General features: G+C 40.4%; 1 long non-coding RNA gene across 1 annotated transcript; it reads left to right on the top strand.

The window, feature by feature from the left end:
* On the top strand, positions 11944-12434 carry LOC109835484. The gene is made up of 4 exons (XR_002245623.1): positions 11944-11977; positions 12044-12115; positions 12192-12263; positions 12345-12434. It is a non-coding gene; the product is annotated as an uncharacterized LOC109835484 (long non-coding RNA).

Below are 13149 nucleotides of genomic sequence, written 5' to 3'. Positions count from 1 at the left end.
ACCAGTGCCGGCAACTAGATAACACGTATAATTTAGCTTGATGACTCTTTTAAAAGCAATTATTTATCTTTTTCCTAACCATTTTTGTCCTAAGTTTTTACGTAACTATAATTTAAGAAAAGAGCAGGCCTACCAGTGCCGATAACTAGATAACACGTATAATTTAGCTTGATGACTCTTTTAAAAGCAATTATTTATCTTTTTCCTAACCATTTTTGTCCTAAGTTTAAAAACCAATATGGTTTTCCTGGATTGCATATATGTTGTAGATTTAAGATATTATCAGAAAACCCTCCTCCCCTTAAATTTTAAATGTTATTCGAAAACTCCTCTTCTTTGATTATGAGATGTTCAATACGTGTCGTTTTAAAATATTTAAGGTCTTCGCCAATTGCGAGACTTTACGATGTTCAATAGGGATGTTAACTAAAAATAACTTTATGAGTAAATTACTCGAATATGTATTATTTAAGATTTTCTGATGTTTTAGTATGAGATGTTCAATATACATCATTTCAAAAAGATCTTGGGTCTTCACCACTTGCAAATATTTTGATAGACTTGAATTAGAATAACTGTATCTCATCAAAATATCATTGGTCGCAAGATATTTAGAAATAGAGATAAGTCCCGATAAAAGGTGTAACTATGGCATTAAGCTAAAAAAAAGTTTTGAATTGCAAGAGTAATCGAATGAGATGGAGAAAGTACTCATTAACAAAAAATAATTTAAAGGCATTAACATATCTCCAATTACATGAAATAGTTAAAGTTAGCTATAAAGCATTTTATGTCTCAAAAATAAGAAGTCACTCTACTAAGAAAATGATACATAGTAGCATGAAATGCATCCTTTGACTTTGACTAGTATAGTGCATGGGCAATGCATGTGGCATACTTATTTTATATTCTAAATTTTTCATGGGCAAGAAGGTAGTACACTAGCTTGAAGGAAAAAAGATAAAGAATTATTTATAGAAAATTATTGGAAAGAAGTTTTGGGTGTTTTAGTACGTACATTTACAAATAAAATGAGTATCAATGAATAAGGATAAATAATTTTTTGACCGATTTGTTGTTATTGGCTTCTTAGGCTGAGCATGATGTACGTGTAAAACTAATCGATATTGAGAATAAAAGTAATGATAATTGTTGTAGTAATATATTATGTAAATAGATTATATATGTGATGCAAAGCAAAATATGTAGATTTTGTAGTAGATTATACATACCTAGTAACACGGAAAATGTCTACTTCACTTTAAAAAATTTGTTCATCACAACCTGAACTATGGTTATAAGCATACAAATAGTATTTGATTTTGGACATACATAGAAGTAATAGTTGTTTCTAGGCATGCATCAATATAATTATATGACAAAACTTACAATAGTTCTTCCCAATATTCAAGCTATATATATATATTATATATATTATATATAATATATATATATATATATATATATATATAATATATATATATATATATATATATATATATATATATATATATATAATATATATATATATATATATATTGAGATTAATGGGTATCCTTGTCATAGGAGGGGATTTCCTCCTTGACGCTCCTAAAATCACATGATTGAGCGACATTATGGATGATCCGCTCCGTTGAACTTGATCTACATATTCTAAAACCCCAACACACCAAATTTGGGGTGAACCCGTCGTCGTTTGACCCTTCATCCACTCGTATCAATTTTAACGGTTTTGAATGAATAGAACTTTTCACATGGCTCGATGGAGGTCAAACGACGACGGATTCACCCCAAACTTGTGTGTGTTGGGGTTTTAGATATGTAGATCAAGTTTATAACGAGCGGATCATCCATAATATTGCTCATCATGTGATTTTAGAGGCGTCAAGGAGAAAATCCCTCCTATGACAAGGATACCCATTAATCTCTCTCTCTCTCTCTCTCTCTCTCTCTCTCTCTCTCTCTCTATATATATATAATATATATATATATATATATATATATATATATAATATATATATATATATATATATATATATATATATATATATATTAATATATATATATATATATATATATATATATATTATATATATTAAAAGAAATTATGAGTATCTTGTAGTACCAAGCATAAAAGTTATGCTTGGTAGTGAGATGTCAAATCCCCTCCACTCATTCAAATGTTGGAACAAATTCATATGAAGTAGTAAGTAGATGGGGATGTGATACCTCCTACCAAGCAACAAAATTTGTGCTTGGTACCAAGCATCCCATATTTCTATATATATATGAGAAAAAGGTATAGCCTTGGTACCAAGCACAATTTTGTGTTTGGTATTGATGTGTCACATTCTCATCCACTCACTACCCATGTGAATGTGTCCTATATTTGAATGAGTGGAGAGGATGTGACACATCACTACCAAGCACAACTTTTTGTGTTTGGTACCAAGCAATATCATATTGCTCTCTCTCTCTCTCTCTCTCTCTCTCTCTCTCTGCTCTCTCTCTCTCTCTCTCTCTCTCTCTCTCTCTCTATTTATATATATATATATATATATATTATATATATATATATATATAATATATATACTATATATATATATATATATATATATATATAATAATATATATTAGACACTAGGAAAATCATGACCTGAAACATGATAAACATTCAATTGGCAGTGGTAAACTAAAGAGAGCAACTATAGTTATACAGCTAAACAGTTAGGGTTATCTAGTTATTAGCCCTGAAATTTTTAGTAGTTATATATTAGTCCCTCAAAACTTTGTAATTACTCGCAAGTTCATCCTATCCTAAGGGTTCTTACAAAGAATGAAGGACATAAGTTTCATGGTCAAAAAATGATGTAATTGATTTTCTCTTAGTACGAGGGATGAAATCATGTTATCATACATACAGTCCAAAAGAAAAGGGGAAAAAATTCCAAAAAGATTCATTTTGGGCTATTAGAAAAAAAACTTCTGCTTTAACTACAAAAATGTGGATACTTGAATGTTGCTCCCCTTCTCATCCATATCATTGGATTAGGCAAATAATAACACTTCTTTCTATAGTTGCTCAGGGTCGGGTAGTTTTAGATGAATAGTTTAATTATCACTATTCTTTTTTAAGATGCAAATTCACTAAATTTGAGGGCATATATGGAAGAAAAACTTTTTTAAATTTTAGCTACGACCTATTTGTTGTAATAACAAGTAATTTAAAAAGGAAACATAAGCAAAGAAGTCCTTGACATCTCCATTCCAGAGCTTGAACCACGCATAGCCAAAATTCTATCACCTAGTATATCTATATGTAACTGAGAGAGCTTTTCTTAAACATCAAACAACATTATGGATCAATTAAATCAAAAATTTCAGTTTATATAATAAAACATACCTTTGTTTTTGGTTTTCAATTCCTAATTCACAATTCCAATAAGCTCTTGATCTTGCAAGGCTCTTTATTGGCTTTCGTATACTCTGACGTTGAGGTTGTTGGCTATCTGTAATAAATTAAATAATAAAAATATTTTCTAACAATCAAGCCTAAATTGTTTTTTTTTCCAGAAGGTCTAATTTTAACCTGGTTATAAAGGTACTCACACTTCTGTTCAATTGTTACCGTTCGCTAGCTTCTCCATTATCTTTTGTAAGCTCGCCGACAATTGAACTTGTGATTCTGGTTGCAAATTTAAAATATAGGATAAATTCAAAGGTAAAGTTGTAAGTTTTTATGCAAGATTTGATACATGTTGATTATGAGAGATAAGGAAATTGTGAAGAATGAGAGGTTGCAAGTGATTGCATTCGAGTGGCTCGAGCTTCAATGGCAAGTGACCCCAAATGGGTGCTGGGAAATGACTCAACTGTTGTTGCTCAAAATCGAGCTAAACAAACATTGTGAGAGTCACATGTAATCTCAAGCACTCACCATGATCAAACTGATTTTAACTGAGAGAGAAAGATGCAACTCCACCTTTGGAATTCCAAGCACTCTCCATTTTAATAGATTTTAATTGAGAAAGCGTAGAAAGATGCAACTCCACCTTTGGAATTCCAAGCACTCTCCATTTTAATAGATTTTAATTGAGAAAGCGTAAACGCCACGTCTCCACCTTTAAAAATAATTAACACTCCATAATTTTATTAGTTTATTTTAATTGAGAGAGAAAACCATAAATCAATCTTTAGAATTCAGAACAAGCATTTGGTTTAATACATTAACAAACATAGTGAGAGTCATTTGTAATCCCAAGCACTCACCATGATCAAACTGATTTTAATTGAGAGAGAAAGATGCAACTCCACCTTTGGAATTCCAAGCACTCTCCATTTTAATAGATTTTAATTGAGAAAGCGTAAACGCCACGTCTCCACCTTTAAAAATAATTAACACTCCATAATTTTATTAGTTTATTTTAATTGAGAGAGAAAACCATAAATCAATCTTTAGAATTCAGAACAAGCATTTGGTTTAATACATTAACAAACATAGTGAGAGTCATTTGTAATCCCAAGCACTCACCATGATCAAACTGATTTTAATTGAGAGAGAAAGATACAACTCCACCTTTGGAATTCCAAGCACTCTCCATTTTGATAGATTTTAATTGAGAAAGCGTAAGCGCCACGTATCCACCTTTAAAATTAATTAACTCTCCATAATTTAATTAGCTGATTTTAATTGAGAGAGAAAGCTATAACTCAATCTTTGGAATTCAGAGCAAGCAATTTGGTTTAATGCATTACCCTCTATATTTTAGTGCACATAGTAAAGTTTACAATATGTTACATAATTGATTTGAAGGGGTATGGTTTTGTGTAATTATTACATTTGATGATTTAATTAATTAAATTGGGTTGCATATTAATTTGAGTGCAATATGGTGATTAGAGTGAATTTTGAAGGATATTTTGGGAAATCAAAAGTTTTGACACTCATATTCTCTTTTATAAGTAGTATACAAGTATAAATTATATAATATATATCAATAACAAATTGATGTTTTCGTCAAAAGTTGCCTTCATCATTGATTTCATTAAAACTTCAAACGTTACAAATGAATTCAAATAACGAAAATAAAAATTACAACTTTCTTGAAAATAAACACAAGATCCGTTTATCGTCTCTTGCTTGCGTGGGTCTTTAGCCTGTGACGGGGACGTCGATATCCGTGGACTACCTGGCAATCAGATCTGATCCAGAAAAACCGGGCAGAGCTTCGTCGATCCGCGAGGAGATCTAGAAACTTGGAGCGCCTATCTCGGATGAAGCGAGATATTTGCTCTTCTTAGGATTACCGGCGAGGGGTAATGCTAAGGAACGGATGCGGGTGATGTAGATCTGATGAAGAACTCTCTTGTGTTGAAGTGCTCGATCACTCTTCACTCCAGCAGGGCTTCGCCAATTCTCCAAAAATCCAGATCGCCAAAAGTGAGGCCTAAGGCTTCTATTTATAGGGGACGCCCCTGGGGTGTCCTTAAAAATCTAGGACGTCCCTGGGGTGTCCCCAAAAATCTAGGACGTCCCCGGGGTGTCCCCAAAAATCTAGGACGCCCCCGGGGTGTCCCCAAAAATCTAGGACGCCCCCGGGGTGTCCCTAAAAATCCAGGACGCCCCTGGGGTGTCTCTAGAGACACTCCGCTGTAAATTCTTCGTCCGAACTCGGATTTTAGTGATTCGAATTGCGTTGGAATTCTGACGAAGAGTTCTATCAGCCCCGATGGTTGGATTATCCGTAGAACGAACGAGACACGAAAGGCGTTGTTCTTTTTGTAAACATCGCGGGGCTCTCGATTAGCCTGTGCCTTCGTTATTCCGAAATTCTGTCAGCTCACGTAGTTCGTCGATTCACTTCAAGCATTCATCGACGTCAATCGAACTCCTGTGAACCAGATAGTTACGTTCATTGTCGTTCCTTAACACTGAGCTGTTCGTGGAGACCTATAGGCAATTTTCGATGCCTACAGATACCCCCTCCAAAGCGTTCCAGACTCGTTTCTTTTATAGAAGAGGTTGGAATGCTTTGGATGTGATCGATCCAGCCTTCAGTCAGCATAAAGGACCTGTAGTTAGCTTCAACTCTTGGCTCCTTCGATTTTCGGTGTATTCGATGCTTTGACGAACAACCAAAGTTCTTCCGGCGCTGCGTTTATCGCCTGGCCGTCGTCAGAGTCTTGAGTCTACAGCTGATGAATTGAGTTTGGCTCGTGTCATTGAGTTGACTTTGAACTACCTCCGTCACGTTGCGTTGACTTAGGGTTTTAGATCACCGTATGTTGACTTCTTGTCGCAACGCGTTGACTGACGTTGACCTAGGATTTGACCGGCGTTGGCCCTAGGGTTTTGAACGTCGAATGTTGACTTTTTGTTGCAACGCGTTGACTGGTGTTGACCTAGGGTTACGTGTTGACCGGCGTTGACCCTAGGGTTTCGAATGTCGTAACGCGTTAAAGGGCGTTGACCTAGGGTTACGCGTTGACCGGCGTTGACTCTAGGGTTTCGAATGTCGCAACGCGTTGAAGGGCGTTGACCTAGGGTTACGCCGTTGACCGGCGTTGACTCTAGGGTTTCGAATGTCGCAACGCGTTGAAGGGCGTTGACCTAGGGTTACGCATTGACCGGCGTTGATCCTGGGGTTTCGAATGTCGCAACGCGTTGAAGGGCATTGACCTAGGGTTACGCGTTGACCGGCGTTGACCCTGGGGTTTCGAATGTCGCAACGCGTTGAAGGGCATTGACCTAGGGTTACGCGTTGACCGGCGTTGACCCTAGGGTTTTAAATCGTCGAATGTTGACTTTTTGTTGCAACGCGTTGACTGGCGTTGACCTAGGGTTACGCGTTGACCGGCGTTGACCCTAGGGTTTCGAATCAACCTGAGGAGAACCAGTTTATACTCGTGTACTCCTGGGAGTTTCGGGAATTAGTTTAGCCTCGTGTACCCGTCGGAGGTTGACGGGTTATCCTTAAGAATATTATACATAATATTTTCCAGGAACTTCCCGTCAATTGTGAGAAATAGTTTAGACTCGTATTCTCATTGGAGTATAAATATGAGTGTTAAATATGTCGTAAAAATATCTGAAAAGGGGATCAAAGTGTATATAAATTGTTCCCGAATCTTTCTATACGTTCGAGCCAATATTCTGCGCCCCGTACGCGTGTGAACCATCAAAAGACACTTGTGATTTGGGCATGATTTAAACTGGTTTGGTTCATACGGGTCCGGTTCACTCGGGTCCGGTTCACTTAAAATTCTCCCAAATACAAAACCCGATCTCCCTCTTCTCTTTTTTCTCTTGTTTCTTCGGTTCCAGGCAGGAGTTCCGCCCCCCCTTTTCTTTCATTTTTTTTCCCTTTTCTTTCATTTTTTTTTGTTTCAAGTTCTTTTCTCTCAATAACTCTTCTTCACCAAGAGTTCCATCATCTTCTTCTTCAAGCCCTTAGCTCTTTCAAGGCCTCAAAAGCTTTCATCTTCCTCCTTCCAAGCTCTCATCCCCTCCAAAGCTTCAAGCAAGGAAAGTTGGGTTTGGGGGATCTTCATCAACAACAAAGCCTCCTCTTCAAAGATTCTTCAAGCTTTGGTAAGATCTTCTTTACCTCATAACTTCAATTTGATTTCCCCTCTTTTGAATTTTTCAAAATCCAAAACCCTAGTTTGTTAATTTGGGGGAAAACCGAAATTTGCATTGGGTTAGATTGTTGGCCGAATTTTTTGATTGATTGTGTTCATGGCTTGATAATTTCAACTCTAGCTCTTTAATCTTGGAAGAAAACCGAATTTGATGGCATTTGAGAATTTGGCCGAATTTGGGGGGTGTATGTGCAAATTTTCGGCTGAAATTTTGGAGGGCTTTTGTGCAAATTGGAGGGCTGAAATTTGTAGGGTTTTTTATGCAAATATATGGCTAAAATTTTGGGGGGTGTATGTGTAAATATGAAACTGAAATTTGAAGGGCTTTTATGCAAATATATGGCTGAAATTTTGGGGGGTGTATGTGTAAATTTGGTTCAATGTGGTTTGAGGGGTTTATTTGCAAAAGAGCAACCCACAAAGTATATAGGGGGTTTATTTGCAAAAGAACTGGAATTTTAGGGCTGAAATTCCAAAAGTTTAGCTCACAAACCTATGACCAAAGTTTTGATAAAAGCATGTGGAAACCAAACCGAAATTTGTGGAGGGTCTTTTTTTGGCAAAATTGGCTAAATTTTACAAAAGGGTTTATTTGCAAAATTAACCAAAATTGTGGGGTACTGGGGGTGCTATGTGATCAGGTATGATGACCATGACCCAACTCGAGCGTGTCCTTGACTCGAATTTAGCCTTGAACACGAGGAGTATTTTGGGTATTTCATCAAAATTTACTGCGAAGATGATAATCATTGTTTCGCATGCACGAAATTTGTAGGTTTAATTAGACTTCAACTATAAAATCCTATTTATACACAGGATTTTAATTAAAGTTCTTAATTTCCCTTTTAAATTTCGCATATTCATACTTTAGATTGTATCTGACTTGCTGCTTTTCATTGCAGGTTTCCGATGCCTCCACGCCGATCTCGACTTCCTAGGAGTCGATCCCATTCACAGCCTAGCGAGGAAGAAGTTCCCGCAGCATCCTCCCCTCCAGCGGCTTCCTTTTTTGGAGGTGGGAATTTTTTTATTTTTGTATCCCCGATTGATCCCTTCGCGGGTCATGAAGGAAGAACCGACACCCTCCTTCGCGGGGGTCGAGGTTTCGGACTTGCCTTGCTTGGCTAATTCAAGTCTTCTGGTATATTGGGGCGATTTTGTGTCGTCCTACACCTTATAGGTCGGTGTATGTTACCACGTTATTTACGTGATGATGCATACCGTTCTTCCAGTGTAGGACACTCAAAATCGTCTCTCCAATTATCCCGTGACTGATCTTATCTCGCTTTTTATGAGCTTTCTGACTCTATCCTTGTGTTTTGTTGCAGTCGAGTTCCCCGCGGGCAGCCTTCCTCCTCATGCTAATACTGGTTGTAGCCGGGAGGTCTTCTCTTCAGCTTCCATCAGGCAGGCCGTTAGTCCACTCCCTCAGTTTGACAGAGATCGCTCCGACGAATCCTGTCGTTTGATACGGGATGGAGGGCGTCATTGCTTACGCCAGCTGATTACGGACGCCTCCTTCACTGCAGATTCTACTTCCACTCAGGCTTTAAAGAAGCCCGGTTTTCTGTTCGGAGATCACATTGAGGATCCTGCTACATTGACTCTTATCAAGGAGCATTGGCTGACTCTCGACGAAGGAGCTCTCCTATATATTCCCTCCATTCCTCGTCAGTATTCTTTCACTCATTTGGAGGGACAGGCCGTGGAGCGACATATGTCTTGGCCTCTTACCTATGATGCTGAGCGAGTTCAGTGTGGATATACCTCTCATCATAAGATTCCTGGTTCTACTGGGTATCATGATATCCGTGGTCTTCGACCATGGATTATGGGTCTTGACACTGCACCCCCAGGCGAGGTATCAGCAGCTTCTCCTACTGTGAAGAATCGTCTGGCTCATCTTGGGAGAAGGTTACCTCCACCAGATTACAGATGCTATGGTTGGGCTTTCTCACAAGCCAAGGGATGGTGGACACGCATGACCAGTTACGTCTTGGGGCGCTGGGAGAAGGATTTGAAGAGCAGAGGATTGTATGCACCTATACGGGCCACCATGTACGGACTTCCGGTCAGCTGCCGCCATTTCTTGGCGTTGTTGGAGACATACATGCCCGACAGTAACACGTTCATGACCAGCGGCGGAGAGTTAGGGTTGGCCTTACATGAGATGTATCAGGTTTCTGGTCTTCCAATGGGGGATTGTCTATATCAGGAATACTTTCCCTCGAACCAGCAGTTGGGGTGGTTGAAGAAGGATACTCCCGACATGCATGATACTCTTTGGGACATCACTTGTCATTATTATACCTCCTTGATCAAGATTTCTCCTTCAGCGAAGAAGAAAAGGCAAATCAGCTTGAAACAGTTTGCTGTCTATCTGTTCCCTAATTTGGAGGGTGACTCCGGCGAGCCCCTTCGTGAGTTAGATGTCCTGACCCCTACCGCCATTAATGAGTTGATGGAGAAGGCTGAGGCTCATTCTTACACCATTGCCCGTGCTGAGGGAGCTTTTCCTGCAGGAACCAAGTTTCGTTCGTTCCTCCGCCGTGCACAGAAGTCCATCGAGCCCCGGACTCTGCTAGCAGGCTACCTTGCCCTCTGGTTGAAGAAGTGTGTTGTTCCGTACCGGTCTTTAGACGCCTTACCTCTCGAGGTGCTCTTCCCCGCAGTTCAGCTAGCTTACGGGAGGGAGCTTTCACTGCTCCCAGCGATGGTTGCCGGCATCCATTACGGGCTTAGGTATGTGGTCAGTGGTTTTACCCGGGTGGGTTCTAAACCATCGACCGAGCTTACTTGTCTGAAGGTCGAGCTCCCTTATGCGTATCTGATGGCGTGGCTCGTTCTTCACCGTCCTGACTTGATGTCGGCGCCCAGCGTTGTTGATGTTCCCGTTCCTTTCGTGCAGCTGTTGGAGAGGAGCAGATGGCTCGGGAAGAAATTCGGCGATGCACAACGAGAGCTTTAAGTTCGTAAGAGCTGGGAGTTCTTCAAGTGTTTTCCCCACTTTTCGGGTCACTATGGTGATGTGCTGACTGATGAGGAGAAACCCAGAACTAATCGGACTGCTCTCGACGTTGGTTGTTTCCGCTGGTTAGTAAACATCCGTGTTGGGTATCTCGTTCTCCGGATGAAGAATCATTGCCACATAGAGCCTTACCTTCCCTGCTGTTTTGCTCGTCAGTTCGGTTACGACCAACTATATGTTGGGAATCCGAGCCGTGGTTTGAAGGTTGAGGGGGGGCTTATTGATGGCGTACGGGCATGGCTATGGACTATGGTGGGCTGCACCGGAGCCCACTTTGCTCTTCCTTCATATAGGCGCAACCCGATGATTACTTTCCTCAGTTGTAAGTGGTTTCTCTCCGCCAATGAATCCATAGGTGTGAGGAGTCTTTCAGAGTTAGAGTCTGAGCACTCGGTCCAGGTCGCTATGATGGCTGCTCGTAAAGCCGAGCTTGCTCGGAAACAGAAGAAGAAGTCTGGCAAACCTCCTCTCTCAAGCAAAGACGATGAAGAGCTCCTTCCTACTGACGATGATGACGAGACTTCTGAGGAGGAGTATGTGGATATAGATATCAACCAAGAAGAACTTGATGCAGGTTTGTCATACTCTTTGATCCTCTTTCTCAACTTCAATTGATATCAACGAAAGATCTGGTTCATTTAATGAAATAATCCTTATCATTTCAGGTAGGACAGCCGACGACCATGAGTCGCTCGCTTCCCGTTATGCGAGATTTAGGCCTGGTGGCCAAGCTCCTACCCAGGTTGATACACGTGGCCAGTCCACGCACGAACGACCCGTTGGTTCTATGAGGGGTGATATTCCGAAAAAGAAAAAGATCGCTCATAAACCACACGTTGGTCAGCGCTCCTATGAAGTGGATTTAGGAGACTTCGCCGACAGGGAGGAAGGTAATACTTCGTCGTTTTCATTGCTTTAAGATGACTTACCTTCTGGGATTCGTAATCATGTTTTATGTTCCAGGGTTCTTTGAAGAGGGCGAACTCCCATTGTCTCCCGTATTCACTGGTTCTGATAATATGGATAGCTTCATGGAGCAGATGTGCGACGCCCTTCGTGACGGTTCTCTGGGTATCGATCTAAACATTGATCTTGGACAGGTGAATAGTGTTGAGCCCACCGTTCCATATTCAGGTATATCTACATCCGATGATACCCTCCTCAAACATGGGGAAAGAGAATCTTCTGTTCTTGCTGCAGGTATTTCTGAGCTTTCCCTTCTTCCTTATCTTCTTATACATATCTCCAACATTTAGGTTGTCCTGCAGATGTCGGTGGGACCACCCTTTGAGAGTGATTCATTCACAGGTATATATCTGATTCCCTTCATCTTGCCTGATCTTTTGTCTGACTAACGAAGGATTAATATTACAGCGCCAGTCATTGGGATTAACCCAATATCGATTCCCGGCATATCTAGCTTACCTCGGAGTGACGGACTTGCAGGTACGCATGCGATTTAGGGACATCGTACTCCTCTTTATTTATCTGACTTTTGACTAATATATGGGTGCAATCATAGGACCAGCCACCGGGACTGATACTCTTATGACTCCTGGCATTCCCCGGATACCTGAGGATGATGGACCTACAGGTATGCAGATGACCTTATCATCCCGATCCTCCTTATTCGTCTAAATTTTTTATTTTGACTAATAAAGAAGTGCAACTATAGGACCAGCCGTTGTGCCTGATGCCACTACAGTTTCTGGGACTGATAGTTTGCCTGAAAGCGGTGTCTCCCCGCCACAGCCGAGAGGTATGACCGATTTGCCTACAGGGGTTGATATACCCTCTACGACTGCTCCTGCCTTTATCTCGGAGCCTGTCAGATCTCAGCCCGAGGGAGCCTCCGTTGACATTGGTATGTTCGGAATTTACTTTTAAATTTCCTTATCGTATTCAATAATTTCTTAGCCTTCCATACTGTTGTTTGTAGGATCTCGGCCTTCTCCATATGATCACATCCTTGCCATCTTGTCTGATTCCGATCCTCGCAGAGACGTATTCCGGATGGATCTCAACTCCTTCGTTGTCTTTTTTAACAGCATGATCGAGAAGGTTCTTCACCAAGGATATGGTTTTGATCAGTACAGACGTTCCCTTTCTCGCTACATGACGATGATCCGAGATGACGGATACTCGGAGTTAGCTGACTCTCTCGCTGCTGATTTTATCGTCCTGGAGTCTGAACTCCGGGAGTTGGAGGAGCTACAGGCTAGCGGAGCTTCTTCTTTCGTGTCTTCTCAGCTGGAGAATAGGTTGTCGCAGTGGCATGATTTGAGATCTTCCATCGGTCATGAACTTCAGTCATACGAGCATTCCGTCGCACAACTGATGGCTGGTATTGCCAGGAAGGATACTGACAGAGCCGAGTTACTCAATTCTTTGGGCTCTCAGCGTGAGGAGGTAGATAAATTGAGGAAGGCCTTGAAGCTTGCCGAGGAATCTGTTGGTATTATGGCGGAAGAGTTGGCTGG

This window comes from Asparagus officinalis, chromosome 1 (genome assembly GCF_001876935.1).
Source record: "Asparagus officinalis chromosome 1, Aspof.V1, whole genome shotgun sequence".
Taxonomy (NCBI): Eukaryota; Viridiplantae; Streptophyta; class Magnoliopsida; order Asparagales; family Asparagaceae; genus Asparagus; species Asparagus officinalis.
Note: the sequence above shows the minus strand (reverse complement) of the source record. Positions and strands in the feature narration are given on the sequence as shown.